The 13,752-nt window shown below is 39.8% G+C and overlaps 1 pseudogene; it reads right to left on the bottom strand.

Moving 5' to 3' along the window:
* Window positions 1-3,529: 3,529 nt before the first annotated feature.
* On the bottom strand, window positions 3,530-4,161 carry LOC147900597 (uncharacterized; annotated as a pseudogene).
* Between the last annotated feature and the right edge of the window lie 9,591 nt (window positions 4,162-13,752).

Here is a 13,752-nt window from a genome sequence, read left to right as displayed (position 1 = left end):
GATTACTAAAGCACATAATTTTAATAAAAATTGGCAATGCTTTTTGGCAAACCCACATATACAAAATTAAGTGAGGTGAGGAGAATGAGATAATATATAAAATAGTTTTGCCAATATCAATGCTAGGCTACGGTTCAATCTCACCCTCAATGAGATCCACCCTTGCCAAACTATCTACTTCAAAATCCAAACGAGTGTTGAGATCTATGAATACATTCAGCCCACTACTACTTGTGCTACTCATGTGCTCATCAAAATCAGCATCACCAATGGTAGGCTCGTCCTCATGGGTAATGGCCTCAATATCTATATCTCCTATCTCATGATCATCCTCCTCTCTTGTATCACGGTCATCATGACCTCCATGGCCATGATCATCCTCCATCATATTAGTAAATGTACTATACATCACTTTGGAATGTGGCATAATAGGTATGACATGCCACCACCTATTACTATTCACTATTAGTTGATAGACAATTTAATTCAAACACAAATACAATCATGTTATTTTCCTTGCATCGAAGATATCAAATATTTAAAAGTGAGTATTTTCATGTGTATACAATACCTGTTCACATTGTTGCGGTAGTACTAGTGTGTCCTTCTTACTTTGCCAAAACTTTGTGAAGTCAATAGTTACAAAGCCACTTGCATGGCATTTGATTGTGGCCTCTTTCCACCATGTCCTTAAACCACTTTACATCCAAAACATACACAAAGAAGCGTCAAAAGTCAAGCTTAATAATATATTGGATTATGCCACAATAATCATCCATGGCTCCATTGGCTCCCTCAAAGCTAGCAATGATGCCGCAATCTTGTGTGCTTCTCTTATCATCGATCTATTGTGTTCGAAAATGCTTGCCCTCACACCATATAGCATTGAACATACTACACTAGACCAAGACAAAATTAATTAAATAAGCAATCTAAATTGTTGAAAGCTCCTAACTTATGCATAACATTCTATATACCGACCTTGCTCATGCATCCCCTAGCATACTCCCATTATTCCATTGGGACATGCATCCCCTCGTCTCTCTCTACTCTCTCCATTTCGTCAAGTAGCCAATCTACATGAATATCCTTTGGAAGTGCTCTTAGATGCTGAGGGTATGGCACACAAGATCCATGGTGTGTACAAAAGAGGGCCCTTTCTCCTTGTTTTCTTGCCTTTGCATCCTCGTATTTTGTCACCTAGCTTTTCATCACATTACTATTAAGCATGCAATAAAGGTTGATATTTTAAAGCAACTCCATGTCTATTACTTTGCTCTGTCCTTTTCCTTGAGGCACAATAGAGGTCATCCTTAGGTCTTCATCATCTCTCCATAGTCATGGGAGAGAGCTATCCATATCAACAAGAAACTCAGAAATATATACAAGTGACTCTTGTACCAACCAACCTTCTGCCATGCTACCTTCGGGCCTTGCATTTTGTCTCATGAAACCCTTCAAGGTCTTCATGAACCATTGTGCATGTACAGTGCCGCATATAGCAATCTCATCCACCAAATGCACTATGAGATGTAGTTGGCTTGTGAGAATAGAGCATGTAAAGGTCTCCTCCACTAAACAAACCACCTCCACTGACATAACTCGAGCATTCTCAAGCATGGTGGGATCTATTTTCTTTAAACTCACATACCTAGAAAGAAAAAAGTATGCCATATTAGCAATATGAACACTTGCATGGAGCATTGATACGCTTCACATTTTGTATCTTGTAAAGTATCTAACAAGCTCGCCCATCTTGCAAATACAATCCTTCATGTTCTTCCATGCACTATGAGAAATGGTAGTAGCCAGTATAAACTAAACACACGGGGAATGGTTGATTAGTTGCTTCTAATTTACTCACAAATTTGGAAGGAAAAAGATATTATGCACATAAAATACTTACTTGGAGCATCTTGTGCCAATCTTGAGATTCAAGCCATATAATTGCTATACATCTCTTTTCTTGCTCTTTGTGAAGGTCCCCTTCAAACACCTCATGCATCTTGTGGGAGTACAAATTGTAGTGATAGCTCATTTTGGCACCACCATCTCTATCTTTGATAACCTCCATGTGCATGAGGGAAAAAGACATGCCCATTTGGTCTCTCTTGTAGCCAAGCTTCACGCATCCTCCCTATGTGCGTTGATCCTCCCTTATGCCTGCAAAATCTCGTGTCCCATTCAAATGTTCCCTAATGGTAGACACCACATTCTTGAAGATATGCATGGGATCAAGTAGGTGATTGATCTTGAGGTGGGACCAATTAATAAGGTAAACGATAAAAGATGGAGTATCTAAACAAAAGTTGGTGTTAGGACGGGCAATCTTTATTTCCATTCAATATAAGCACATAATAGTTACAAACCCTTATTGGCTCATGCCAAGTGGTGGAGGACTCATGGAACCATCCTGAATTCTCATCCAATCTCCTGTAGTGAATGACTATGAGGGGACTTCATTCCAAGGGGCGACATATCTAGGATGATCACGTGGAAGAAATTGATGGTGATCTCATAGATGACCTTATTCAATGTATCTGGCTGTGAGACAACTAGCGAAGGACCACAAATAGAACATGCATGGTAACCCGATGTAGTGAGACCTAAACAATAGATGCAATCAAGAGTTGAAGGTGGGTTCAGGGTGCCACATTATTTGCCTACTCATAATTAAAAGTCAATGCTTATCTGAACACTCACCGTAGCTTGGGAAGTCATGCTTCGTCCACATCAGGACTGCTTTTTGCAGTTGAAGTCTTGTGATGATGAGGGAGACCTGCTCACGTCATTAATGCACCTCGATACCTCTCTAAAGTATCTCTAGTTCATTAATCAAAGGCTCCAAATAAACATCATGATTTTTGACTCTATGTTTCCCTGGAATTATAAGGGATAACATAACATGCCCTTTCTTAATCGCCACAGGGGGTGGAAAATTATAATTCACTAATATCACTGGCCATACATTGTAAGAGGTGCTTTTGAGACCAAATGGGTTCACACCATCCACACCCAATCCAAGTCTCAAGCTCCTAGGTTCTTCCTTAAAGCTTGGCCATGTGTCTTCAGTATGCTTCCATGCAAGAGTGTCTGCGGGAGTTCTCCACTTGCCATCGGTTGATCGATGGGAGGAATGCCATGACATGAGCTATGCAATGGATTTGCACTTGAACATATGTTGGATGCAAGGGATTATGGAAAAATGTCGCAGAACCTTACGAGGCATATCCAATGTTTTGAGATCTGGTCTATATCTTGCCTCTCCACAAGTAGGACACTCTCTTGCATCCTTATGTGGTCCATGAAATAGAACGCAATCGTTGATGCATGCATGGATGTGCTTGTAATCTAATCCTCCAAGAGAGGTAGCATGTTGCCTTGCCATATCTCTTGGGGTTGGTAATTTATTCTCCCTTGGAAGCATTTTATACAATAGCTTGCACGTGAAGATAATAAATGAGAAAAAGCATTCGAGTTATTGACACACTAGCATAATTCACCATGTTTCCAAAATAGACTTTAAAGCTTACTTGAGTAATGCATTCAAACTTGCATTGCTCCATCCATAGATGGTCTACAAGTTTAGTAACTCAAGGGAGGCATGTAGAAGAGAGAATGTGCACCCCTCAAACAGTGGAGTTGATGCTGCAGTAAAAAGATCATTCTGCTCCATGCTATCATCCTTACCTGAGGATTGATGGACATATAAATTCCGCACCATATCATCAAACACCTCCTCCTCCATGACCTCATGAGGTAATGGCGGAGGGCTACTATCACCATCACTCCATGCATCCGTAACAGTTTCTCGTGAAGATCCCACCTCATATCACTGATGCTTCGCCTCCTGATGATGAGCATAGGGCTACATATGTGGATGTGGCACTACATCTTGTATCAAATTAAAATGGGATCATAACTCAAACACATGAACACCCATAGGTATCTCAATCAATCTTAACTCTTTAACACTTACCATGTTTACGGTCGCATCCCATTCTCCATACTTTGAGATGTGATTGAGTGTAATTCTGCGTGCACGATATATGTTTCCTCGACATCGGTCACACATACATTTGATTTTTTGCTCCAACCACATTTCACGATGGTGGATATGTAGGGATGCTCACTGGAGCTACTTGTTGAAGATGGAGACATCCTACAGATAAATAACCCAAAAAATGTGTTCTTGCATGAGTTGTAAATGTCAAAACTCTGTGAAGCGTCTAAAAGCATGTCTAGCACCGCTTCTTTACTATGGAATGTGTCTATAGGCATGTCTAAAATGTAGTGTAGCTACACTGATAGATGCACATTTAGACACGCTTTTAGACGCGTGTTGAGATGCACAGACTACGAGTTGATTTTCAAACCTACTTTTAGCGTGCTTGCTTTCCTTCATATACTTTTAGTGTCGTACGGCTTACTTTCCTATTAATAGACACAGCTGCGTGCACTCGGGGGGTCCATCTGGGAAATGTAAGTATACTATGAGAGTTCAAAATGAGGGGTATTTTAATTCTCAAGACTTACAGAAATATATTTATAGCAGTGGTAATTTTATACACCATTTTTAAATTAATAGGTAGGGTGTGTTTATTCTCAGATCCAAAGTAAAAGTTATTTTTTAAATATTGTCTCTTCTAGGATGATGTGTAAGAGTAGTCACAATTTATTGATGGGTAGCTCAAAGTTTTAATGCGCTGACTAGCCCTCGCAGTCATGATAAGTAGATATTGGTGTTGGATTTAGCGAGACACACACACACATACACATAGAGAGAGAGAGAGAGAGGACTCAAATTGTATCTTTTAAGCTATGCTTTGAGATAATGGTAATTTAGTAACCTAATGTCAAGCTCTGCAAAGTGGATAAAGTGTGTTTGAAAGAACATTTGAATGTGGAATGGGCTTAAGGACAATTCTAGTATGGGATGTTATTGCAAGCTTCTACTACATTGCTCCCGAGCATGTACAGTTTGAATCTCCAAAATTTCTCCCACTTGTGTACCTTTTGGGCATGACAAAACTTGACCACTTTAAAGTGGAAAAGGAGTACCACCTTACCCTATATATAACCTTCTACATAACCTTTCCCTATATTTATAACCTTCTACATTTCAAATGATAAGAAGCACAAAAATTTGTTCATATAACATTGCTTTATGTTACACCACAAATGATTTTAATTACTTGTAAGGAAACACTGAGTTTGGTTTGATGGCATAGCCTCCCAGTTCAAAGCATGTAGACCTTTGTAGTTCACTATTCATGTCCATGTCTATTAGTCTCACTAGCTTGTGCATGATTTGGAACTTTCTTAGACCTGGATATGGCAAGGGAGAGCACAATAGTGTGAGGGCCATTGTAAATAGAATGTTGACTCATAAAAATATAAAGCAAGGTGGTGCAAAGCTATAACGTGTTAGTGATGTTGTGACATTCCTACAGGCTAGCATAAAATGGAGGCTCATACTTTATATCTCCTAAAGGCAGAGATTTTGAATGCTTTTTCTAGGAAGTTAAAGAACAAAATGTGAATAGAGATGTCTTATGGAGCTATGATTCCATTCCTAACACTCTTTCCCTTCATTTTGTTAATGGGTACTCTTCAACACTTAGCACAACTTAGATCATGCTACTATAATGCATGCTTTCAAGGTATGCTAAAGATGTGTTCTAACAAAGCACCCTTCATGTTGGGAACATATCACACTAGTTCCATCAAGTGATTCTCATGTTTATGATCCTTCAATCAAAGATGCAACATATCAAGTTCACCATGATGTGTTGAGTGAAGCTCTTGAAATTTGAGATGTTGTGATCCTTCAAGCGATTGTGATGTTGGTGATCCTTCAAAGTGCAAGCAAAGATGTAGCATATGAAGTTCACCATAATACATTGAGCAATGCTCTTGATATAGGAGACAAGTTTTTGTGGTGAATGCTGAGGTTCAAAATATTGACGAGCATGCTAGTTCTACTCCATCTAAAGTGCACTACTATCAAGCATATGACTAATCATACTTTGAAGAATGGATGGAATAATGTTATTGAACAAAATTCACACTTTGAGAAAGGGTTATACTACCAAGAGCTAAGAGATTTTATGTTCAAATTGCTCGATCGAAATCCTAAAGGATCTAGATACTCAAATCAATGGCATTTAATGCTATAAAGTTTCTGAGGGAGTTGTTGAACGTGTGGGTGTAGTATTCAAGATTTTTGAAATTGGACGTGAGGCTACATGGATGAGATGGTTAGAAGAGGGATCTTCAATTTAACACTTCATGGCGAGAAGAGTGACTAAATCATGAGATTATCAAAAGAAGGGCTGAGGTTCCAATGGGTCTTCTAATAAATTATATGATTATCCAAAGCTGAGGATCCAATGGATCTTCTAATAAATCGTATTATTATACTAATTTCTTATAACATTATCTCTTAGGACTTCCTCCCCGCCTCAAATCCTCTTGAGTCCTGCCCTCTTCTCACTTTTCTTCCTCCTCCTTCTCACTTTTGTAAGTTCTCTACTCTCGACTCTCTCCTGAGGTCCTCTCTCCTTTCAACTCTCCTTGCATGTGTTTCCTTTCAGCTATGAGTTCTCTACTCTCGACTCTCCTTGCATGTTACTTGTGCTTTCGTCTTCCTTCCCGTCAGTGACAAAGGATGGCTAGCCCTATATAGTGTAAGACAAGAGGCTTGCTCAATGCCTATATTCTATTCATGAATCACCACTACATAGTACGTAGTACAACCTATAATCTATTCACCGCTCTCACGGGTGACTGGTTTTTTTGCAAGTCTTTGGGTCTTGGGAATTGGGATCTTATGGAGGCATGAACTTTGAAGTGCTCGCTGATGCTGCTTGCAAATTGTGGACATTAGAAGGTGGAGCTTAGAGGCGTGAAGTGCTCGTGAGTCATTGCCAAGGAGCGTGAAGGTCTCCCATCGCTACCTAGCTAGCAGCTACAAGAACGACCAACTTCTTTCCATAACATAATGCATTGTGATAAGCACACACTAGTAGGTCCTTGCACATATTTTCCCCTCTCTTTGCCTCTACGTTGTAGCTCCATCAAGGTGGGTTCAAAGGTACCAGACCTGCAAACGAAGCTCTTGAGATGCAGAGATCGCTTGCTTCTACTGCAAAGAAGACGACCAAAATCCTTTACCTGAACTACTCCTAGTCATTGATTGGCAAGCCTGAGCCTTGAGGCTTGAATCATATATTACAATGATTTAATTATTTCTTGCTGCTTGCAGATAAGTGGAGGATGGGCGCTATGCACAGGTTGGAAGACTGAAGTTGAATGGTGGAACGGTGCCGGGTGAACTCTGGAGACTGGAGCATGGAGAGTGATGGTGACTCGTGAGGTAGCAGCCTTGCTTTAGAAGTTCAAGATTCGAGATTGGAGGTGCTCCACTGTTATCCAGTCGATGATGTAGACTTGAGGCGAATCAAGCTCTTGGAAAGCAAACTGCAATGGGTTACGGTAAGTGGCCCTTGTCTGAAATATTTAGTGATTGCAAGTGATACCATCCCTAGCATAGCAGCCCAGCCATTCCAAGTCTCTGCTTGAGCTAACATTATAGCCCCCGCCTTGCTTTCCTTGGTCACCCCCTTGAATATGGGTATCAGCGATGCTACAAAAATCAGCAACCCTATGAGGATGAACCATTGTACACCACCATCAGTGATTTGGGATAGAAACCCATGCCCAGTTGATGCTTCGATGCCCATGGCCACAGAAAACCCAAGCATGGCCAACCTTGCATTGATCGCCTCTGGTGCACGACCGGAGAAGGAGAATACATCGGAGAAGTCGGTGCTCACCTGTGGTCAAAACTTTCAAATATTGCTTAGATACGTGAGTGGAGATCCAACAAATTCATACATACTCCATGAGAAAAACAGTCCTCCGCTAATCCTACTATATATCGAGAGCTCAATGTTCCAGGAGGCAGCTGTGCAATCATCCTACTATGTGCAATCATTCATAGTAGGATAGAGGACTCTCAAATATAGGAAAAAGGTCCATTAAATTGATATTGTAGGGGACGTCTCAGATGTGCAACCCGGACTAGACTACAAAAGAAACAAAGTGAGTTAGAAGCGCGAACTCCGGATCGAATTCTACGGGTCGTCATGTTATTGATCTAAAGTTACACGCGAGAAAGCATGCATGGCCATATCACACGGTGAGCGGGAGGCAGGTTGCCACCTAACCAAGGTGGGAGAGGGAAGCTTTGGGGTTGTGTAGCTAGGGGGGGGGAAAGGAGGAAGGGAGGGGGGAGGCCGAAAGGAAGCGAGAGGTGGAGTTGGAGAGGAGAGAAGAGGGAGAAGCCATGGATATGGAAGTGGAGAATCTTGGCGATGGAGGAGAGGCAAAGCTAATGACTCCAGCTTCTTCGTCTATCTAGTAATCTAGATTTTTCTTCGTCGGTCAATCACCTCAGCCCTCTAGTCACCTAGTGTTTAATGTGTGGTGTATAATGCTTTGATCTTGCTTTCTTTTCTTCGTCTACATCTACGTTTTGCCTATGCTACTAAGGATGTTCGGGCTAAGTCCCCCCTCTAGAATGTCACGGTTCACACACTGCGCAGCAAGGTTTCTTTAAAAACTAAAGTCCTTGGCAAGGTGACTTGCCCGTGCATCTCAAGGAGAATTTTAATCCAAGTAAGGGTGCTCGAGGCCCTGTGATTCTTATAGCTTAGACATAGGTTTTAGCCTTTAGGAGTCATTATTACTTAGGCTTATCTTTATTTTGGTAAATAAAGATTAAGTATTAATGAGCATTAAGTATTTCTTTTTAATACTTTCTTATTTCTTTTATGAAGGAGTACTAACATGTCAGGTTTTGTGCAATCGACACTATTCAGTATGCGAGGATTTACGAAAAAGGATTCACGTCCAAAATTGAATAAAAAGAGAAAGACAAATAAACACTATGAACTCTAATTGAAAACGAAATAATCGAGCTAGAAAATTTAGAGAAGGTAGAGATAGATGAGAGCCTTGGACCTAATGATGCTTTATGCTTTTATATTTCTATAGTCTTAGCATGTATTAAGCAATCAAGTCATGCAATGTATAGTATGTAAGCAATCTAGCCTCGGGAGCACTCCAGTCTCTTGACACGGTCAGCAATTCCCCTGACAGAATGCTTACAAAATCAAGTCGTGCAATGTATAGTATGTAAGCAATCTAGTCTCGGGAGCACTCTAGTGTCTTGACACGGTCTACAATTCCCCTGACAGAATGTTTACAGAATCAAGTCGTGCAATGTATAGTATGTAAGCAATCTAGCCTCGAGAGCACTCCGGTCTCTTGACACGGTCTGTAATTTCCCTGGCAGAATGCTTACAGAATCAAGTCATGCAATGTACAGTATGTAAGCAATCTAGCCTTGGGAGCACTCCAGTCTCTTGACATGGTCTGCAATTCCCCTGGCAGAATGCTTACAGAATCAAGTCATGCAATGTATAGTATGTAAGCAATCTAGCCTCAGAAGCACTCTGGTCTCTTAACATAGTCTGGAATTCCCTTGGCAGAATGCTTACAGAATCAAGTCGTGAAATGTATAGTATGTAAGAAATCTAGCCTCGGGAGCACTCCGGTCTCTTGACACAATCTACAATTCCCTCGGCAGAATGCTTAGAGAATCAAGTCGTGCAATGTATAGTATGAAAGCAATCTAGCCTCGATAGCACTTCAGTCTCTTGACACGGTCTGCAATTCCCCCAGCAAAATGCTTAGAGAATCAAGTCAATAATTGGAAATACATCGTCATGCTCACAAGAATCAAACCGTTTAGTTGTGTGTGAGAGAGAGAGGGAGGGATAGAGAGAGAGAGAGAGAGAGGAGAATCTTACAAAAGCAACTAATTTTGTTTTATGTGCAAAAGGTAACATGGACAAGATGAAGAGTCATAAAAAAATGCGTGTTATATGAATATAGATTCAAGGAAGGAATGCGAAAAATATTCTCGAAGTGTCTTTGCATGAGCTTGTTATAAAAAATGCAGGAAGATTTGGAAAAGTATTTTGACTTAGGGGAAAGAGGGATGGATAAGCTTTGTGTGGATCTTTCCTCTGATGTCATTACCATGATGAAGATGAAGATCCACAATGGAATATGCAATATGAATTTCAAGATAATTTTTGTGTGAGTATTCGCATAGAACTAGGGAGAGTTAAAAGTGTTTATGAAAAGCAGACAAGCACATTCAATCCCAGAGATACAAATAATAAAGAAGAGTTGATTGATTGGTTTTCCTTAAAGTGGAAGGCAGTTATGAGTTCAAAGAGGGAAGCATTCAATGCCAGTTCTTCAAAAGAATGTGTCAATCCCACAGGATTGAAGATGCCATCTTTGTTTTTTCTTGAGAAGAAGCTCAAGATGATGTTGATGATGCAACAATAATTCTTGATGCTATTGAGGAAACACGCCCCCGAAGAAAAACATTAGCCCTATTGTAGAGGTGGACGGAAAGTTTATTTTCAAGTCAACATTGGTGAGCCAACTCAATGGATGTCCAACCTTGTCAAAAGATAGACTCACAAGGGTAAAGCAAGGTGTTTACTTCAACCATGAAGCAAAAGCACAATCATCAAATGGAAATTTATTTGGCATAGGTTGTGACTGTGCTGTATACTTTCATGATGACACAAAAGAACAAGGAAATCAACACATGAAAAGAAATGGCAAAGCTACAATCACGAGGAAGATAGATGCAACTCATGGTACATGGTACTTAGGAAGAGTTCAAAAGATGAGGAAGAAAGTCGGAGGGAGGTACTTTTTTTTGTAAGTCAAGTAATTTAGATAAACTTGAGTGCAAACGTTTTCTAGCTTTATCTACTTACATTAATCATGCAAAATTCTTGATTCTTGTTGGTGAATAAACAGGGCAATACTGGATGGAGGGTCAAATTTGGAAGCTAAGTGGCCTGTTTTAGGGCCCTCCCTTGGCTATAATATTTACACTATAAACAAGACAATTCCACATCCTCCATGTATCCAGCTGAGGTCATTCAAGTATCCATCAATAAGGAGGAGAAGTCTGTGTAACAACCTTTAGTCTAGCTATCTCTAGCTGATTTTTTGCCACATCTAAGTCTAAGGTTTTGATTAAACTCTTGATGACAAGTCTTGGTTGTAACTTGTATCTATTTTTAGATATCAATATGCTTGTACTTTGGATCCAACTCTACCTTTTCATTTGGTACTTTTTCAGATGAAATTTGGCTATAGCTTGTGACCCTTGGTTGTGTGCTAGAATCTAAATATCAAATTGAGCATCTACAAAATAGAGTTTATCTACCAAATTGTGCAATCAATGCAAGTGTGATATGGATCTCATTGAAGCTTGAAACATCCCAAACCTTTAACTAAATCTTCATGTGAAATTCCATATTGTGCAGCAAAAGATGGGTTATAAAACTCTAAAGGACTACTAAAGAAAGAATAGACTATATGCAAGAAACTATGCATCCAATGTACAGGTGGTCTATGGCTTCCCTTAAAGATCCACACATTCCAATTCTATCTGCCAAAATAGCTCATTATTTTATTTTACACATGGTCTCAAAATTGTGAGGGGAAGCATGGGTCCTTCAAAAGTTTGAATTGAAATATAGTAGAAATGGAATAAAGGGTGCTTTCCAAACTGAAAAATTGTCAGATGCATTAATAATTAAGATCTAAATTCAATAAAGAATCTATAATATTTCATCATTCTACAAATTTTCCTTTTATATCATATGCATTTAGCATATGGTTTGGAAGTTAGGATATTCAAAAATTTAGAAAAAAGTGATGCAAATACATAAATATGAAAGCATGTAACTTAAAGAAAAGTAAAGCGACATAAATTGAGAAAAAGATATGGATTGAGTGATAATAAGCTTAATAACTTTGTGCACTTAACATGATTAAATTAGATGCCTTTATGATGAGATGATAAACACTATCTTTTCCTAATATAGAAAGTGGCATATAGGCAACATGATGCTAGTGCATGCATCATATTGAATATAAACACTTGCACTACATCAATATAATGCTATTACATGCATCATATTTCATATAAAAACTCCCATTAGATCAACACAAGGTTAAAGTTTGGGCCATCTTCTTATAAGTTTGTGCCATATTATTCATAGTTCAATTCAAGTTACTTCATGCAAATCTCTAGTAGGTAGTGACAGTTTGGGAGCATGCAAGGGAAACAAAATTGGATAAGGTGGAGTAAATACATGAGATTTTGGGAATTGAAAAGATTAGAAGTTGAAAATACGTTCTATTAGGTACTAGTATGGGTGTAAAGCATGCATCTCTGCAACATATAAATTAAATGGCTTTATTCAATTATACAATACAATTTCTCAAAAGTAGCATCTGTTTCAACTTACATTGAAATGTACAAGAGGAGGGCAAAAAATATAGGCTTCTCAACTTTTAAATTTATTGAAGGGATATAATTATTGATCCAAAAATTCACAGTAGGGGTATATAAATAGATAACATGTGGTTATAGAGGGGTTTTTTAAACACCTTTCCAACGCACGTTGTATAGCTGGCTTATGTAAGGTGGACCCCCCGAGTGCGTGCATCCACACTTATCTCCTAGCACCCACACTCATCTCCAGGCTTATACACTCATCTTGAAGCATACGAGAGAAGAGTGTGAACGAGGAAGAGAGGAAAGAGAAGTAGCTTTGAAGAAGGACAAGAAGCTTCAATACCTCTATCCAAGGTAAGTCTCTTGGCGGTTGATCTTCTTTGGAAGTTTCTCTCTTTGGATTCGTCCTTTGTCGTATGCAAGGAAGGGATGTTTTTGATACTAGTGTTGTTCTTCTTGGGGTCGGGTGCATGTCTTTTTCAGTTGATTTTAAAAAGACGTCTGTCAAGGTGTGTCTATAGATGCGTCTGACTTTGAAAAAAACAAATAGCTACGAGTAGCCAACGTACTCCCATGTAGTCGAGAGTCGCTTCTCCAACGACGAGTGGCTAGCGTACTAGCTCGACACAATAGGACAACAGGCGTAGTAGCAGGGAGAGCAGTGGGGGATGCATGGCACAATGCTTTGGAGGGGATAATGGTGGGGGCAAGGATGATTCAGATGATGCAGACGTGTTAGAGGGTGATGGTACAATCTTCTATGACATCACTCAGATAGGAGGCATCTTGATGGATGCACAGGGGAAGGACATCATGGCCTTCATGTGCTTTGTAATTGCTAACAACTACAGAGATTTCTTTATTCACTACAAAGACTATCTAAAAAAGTTGGGTGATGAGACCCTTGCTGCTATTCGCTCTAGGTATCCCAATCCCCCCAATGTTCAGTTCACAAATAAATGGGCCAAGTCAAAGATTGTTATGATACTTGCCGAGATTGCCAGGAGAGAGGGAGGTCAACCACCAAGGGACTAGTCCCACACTGCTCACAAGTGTGAGTGGAAGAAAGCAATGAAGGCAATGAAGGCAGACCCCAGTCTGCAGCACGTGGAGGCACAAAGGATCCAAATGGAGCAATATGGAAACATGCATTTTGGAGCAGAGGGTGTTGAATCATGGGAGGCCCAATTTGTAAGTATCGATCTCAAATTATATTGTCTATGTGGTTTATTAGGAGGTTGTTTCTTTGTACTAACCCCTCCACAAATTGTGTCATCTTGTAGCTTGATATCAATGGGCAAGTACTCTACTCCTGTCGAGATAGCCTACCACTGCCACCATCA

Source organism: Dipteris shenzhenensis, chromosome 7 (assembly GCF_047967505.1).
Source record: "Dipteris shenzhenensis isolate YYH24624 ecotype China chromosome 7, Dip_SZ_1.0, whole genome shotgun sequence".
Lineage (NCBI taxonomy): Eukaryota > Viridiplantae > Streptophyta > Polypodiopsida > Gleicheniales > Dipteridaceae > Dipteris > Dipteris shenzhenensis.
The sequence above is the reverse complement of the archived record's forward strand: the minus strand, read 5'-3'. Positions and strand labels throughout refer to the sequence as shown.